The sequence below is a fragment of the Triticum aestivum genome, chromosome 5A, assembly GCF_018294505.1.
Source record: "Triticum aestivum cultivar Chinese Spring chromosome 5A, IWGSC CS RefSeq v2.1, whole genome shotgun sequence".
Classification (NCBI taxonomy): Eukaryota; Viridiplantae; Streptophyta; class Magnoliopsida; order Poales; family Poaceae; genus Triticum; species Triticum aestivum.
In genome coordinates, this window is record NC_057806.1 from 659,458,621 (window position 1) to 659,462,878 (window position 4,258).

A 4,258-nucleotide genomic window follows, 5' to 3' on the forward strand; every position below is an offset into this window, starting at 1 on the left:
ATTGCCTCTAGGGCATATTTCCTTCAAGTGGCACTGGCCATACTGAGCCAAGCAATCCTGTCGCTTTATCCAAACATTCTGCCAAGGAAGAATTTGCTGCTTTTGGCAAAGGCAAGTGGAACGCTGATCTGATGACTTATGCTGCTCTGAACGCCCAAGATATCCATTCCGGCTATCTGAACCGGTTGTATACCAGTCGCGACTATGAAGCCGGTCTGGTTAATATGATGAAAGAGAAATATGAGGTAACTTCCCTATGCTCCTTCCTACTTGTGTGCTTCCATTCTTGCTGACTCTCCTAGCCCCCAAGGGCCAGTTTGTAATATTCTTTCAAACCGGGACTTACCAATATAAATCTTGATGCTTTGAAATTCACTGATGTAGCCCCCAAGGGCCGGTTCAACTTAATGTAGTTAAACCGGTACTTTAAGTAATTGAAATTGCCGCATCAGAATATATACGAGCAAATAGCCATTAGCCCCCAAGTGCCAAGTTGAATACTTGTATTGATCTTGGGACTTTGTAAGCAATTGAAAAATGAAGATCGAATATGCATTAGCCCCCAAGTGCTAAGTGCATAACTTGTTGTGTGATTGGTACTTGAATCCTTATACCGATTTGTTGAAGCATATATCTGTATGCATGCAGGCGGAGCTGAAGACGAAAGAAAACCAAGTCACCGATCTCCAAGAAAACCTGAAAACCCAACAGGCTGAAACCTCCAAAGCAAAAGAGGAATTGGCCAGCGCTTTAAGCGCCATGGAACAACTTAAGGAGAGCTTCAAGAAGAAGCGGGCGGATTGGGCCACTGAAAAGTCCGCTTTGATCAAACGAGCAGAGGATGCCGAGGCTGCAGTAAAAACAGTGGCGGATGAACTGACCAGCATAAAGCGGAACGTGCATGCCATGACTACTGCTATCTTTGGTAAGCCAGTTTGCCTTCTAAATTGGCTCCGCCTTCTGACAGAGTCGCCGGTTTATTAACCCTTTATGGTATTTCAGGGACACGCATTGGTCACTTGGGGTCAGATGTGCGGAAGAAACTAAAAGCCGCCTATACATTGGTTGAGCAATTGTATACTGGTGCCTAGCGGATCATCTGTACCGTATCGCATAACAAACCGGCGCCCACTTTGATTCAAGATACTCTGATGAAACTGTCGGTGCTTCCTGCTCGGGTTGAAGAGCTGAAGAAATCTGCTGCTCGAACCAGTGTAATCAATGCCTTAATCCGGGCAAAAGCCTGGGTGCCGGATTTTGATCCTATTGAAGCGGCTCAGGGCTATCCCAGCTTGAAGGAAGACGGGTCAGAATTTGGTGAAGCGGATCTGCGAGCAATAAACCAGGAGGTACGTCCGCTAGCTTGTCAATTGGCTAAGGAAGCAAACTTGTCTCATTATCAAGCCCAATATGACAGTCAGAACAAGCGAATAGCTGCACCAATCCATGAATCGGATAATCTGATGCCTCCAATCCGTAAGCATACTTACGCTCCCGATATTGACCCGTCATTGCTGATCCATGATGAAGCTTTTTTTCAAGCATTAATGGGAATTGACTGGACAACTGTGGATTTCCAGCCACTGGGTAGAGAAATGGAGGCTGAAGCGGCGCAGGATGACCCACAACCATCAGGCCGGGCTGGTGACCAAGCTTGAACTGGAAGCCGGTTTTAAAACTGCCTCTCCTTTGCGAAAAACAATTATATTATTATGGGCACCATGTTGCCTTGTAATAGGCTAGCTGATACCTTTGATGTTGATATGCCTTCGTGCATAATTTGTTCTTCCTGTGGTAATGAACTTTCTAAAGCACTTTCTGAAATGAGAAATTCGTCAAGTGCCACCGCGGTTGTACCGTCAGGCGGAATATGATGTCTGCATATATGAAATCAAAACATCCAAAACAAAATTTTAAGTATATGATCAAATTTTTGAGATACATAATACCTGCCATTGTTGAGTGTGAAGTTGGCTTGGCCAATCTGGAAGCGGAGCTTTGCAAACCCACACTATTGAGGAGATAACAGCTCCTGTATATATATGACTCTGGTTTACCATGTAACCCGTGCCGGGTTATAATAAACATCATGTTACTCCGTAAGAGGATGTTAACAACAAGGATCAAACCGGGCAAATAGTCTCTGGATTGACGTGAACTGTGTTCCGTCAATGGATTAGTTGAAAACTTTGTCGGTTTAAAAAACGCAATAAAAAGCAAAAACCCCCCTTCAAAGAAAAGTGTAAATCAAGTGCAATGACAAAACATTGCAAAAAAAGGTTTATTTGAGATGATCAGATGGTGTTACCATGGCTGAACACGACCAAGCTCCCGTTAGGTGTAACTATGGTTCTAGTCAGCCAGGTCCCCAAATGAAACCGTGGCATTTACGCCGATCAAGTGGCATGGTCATGGTTCGGGTTCGACCAAGCCCCCAAGTGATTCTGTGGCCTTAAGCCGATCAAGAGGCATGACTGGTTCAGACATGACCAAGTCCCCAAGTGATCTGGTGGCTCTCGCCTATCAAGAGGCATGGTATTGGTTCGGACACGACCAAACCCCCAAGTGATATAACATGATGCTTTTAAAAAGCGAACTCAAGGGGTAAACCGGAGGCCGCTTTAGAGCAACTCCGTGTAACCTCACATGATGTAAAAGAACAGATACCCCGCTTTAGCTGAGGTTCCGGTTTATTATATTTAATCATAATATATACATTGTCGTAATATGTACATAAGTATAGCCAATGGCTCAGGTATAGTAAGGCCAAAGATGAGCTATGTTCCATGGCCTGTTAGTCTCCTCCTCTGATGTACGTGAGTCTTTATGCTCTCGAATATCGATCAGATAGTACGACCCGTTGTGCAGATTCTTGCTGACCACGAAAGGCCCCTCCCAAGGTGGGGATAACTTATGCATATCAGTCTAATCTTGGATGAGCCTAAGCACCAAATCTCCTTCGTGAAAGGTTCTGGTTCTGACTCGGTGACTGTGATAACGATGAAGATCCTGCTGGTAAATCGCCGATCGGGCGGCTGCGATGTCACGCTCTTCATCCAACCGGTCCAAAGCATCTTGCTGTGCTGTCTCGTTGTCCGCTTCAATATAAGCCGTTACACGAGGTGAATCATGACGGATATCACTGGGGAGAACCGCCTCCGCTCCATAAACCATGAAGAACGGTGTGTATCCTGTTGATCTGTTGGGCGTTGTATTGATGCTCCATAACACAGATGGTAATTCTTCTACCCGACAATCGGCATTCTCTGCAAAGGAACCATGAGCCGGGGCTTGATGCCTCTCAATATCTCTTGATTAGCTCTTTCTGCTTGACCATTGGACTGTGGATGTGCCACTGATGAAACGTCGAGCCGGATGTGCTCCCGTTCACAGAACTCCTTCATAGCACCTTTGGACAAATTGGTACCATTATCTGTGATGATACTATGTGGAAAGCCAAACCGGAAAATCGCTTTTTTAATGAACTGAACTGCCGTGGCCGCATCACACTTGCTAACAGGTTCTGCCTCCACCTACTTTGTAAACTTGTCAACCGCCACCAGGAGGTGGGTCTTCTTATCTTTGGACCTTTTGAAAGGCCCAACCATATCCAGCCCCCAAGTCGCAAACGGCTAAGTAATTGGAATCATTCTCAATTCTTGAGCCGGTACATGAGCACGTCTTGAAAACCTTTGGCAACCATCACATCGTCTGACCAGATCCTCCGCATCAGCATGAGCAGTTAACCAATAGAAGCCATGGCGAAACGCTTTAGCCACCAGAGACTTTGAACCGACGTGGTGACCACAATCTCCTTCGTGGATCTCACGCAAAATTTCACGGCCTTCTTCAGGAGACACGCAGCGTTGAAAAGCTCCTGATACACTGCAATGATGCAACTCACCGTTGATGATAGCCATGGACTTGGATCGCCGGATTATCTGCCGGGCCAGAATCTCATCCTCTGGCAACTCGCCCCGGTTCTTGTACGCCAGGTAAGGAAGCATCCAATCCAGAATAACATGAAGAGCCGCCACCAATTGAGCCTCCGGATCAGGAATAGCCAAATCCTCTTCACCAGGGATCTTGACCGACGGGTTGTGCATCACATCCAGAAAAACATTGGGCGGGACCGGTTTTTGCTGAGAGCCCATCCAGCTTAAAGCGTCCGCCGCTTCATTTTTCCGTCGGTCCACATGGTCCACCTGATAGCCTTTGAAATAACCTGCAACAGTATCCACCAACCGACGATACGCTG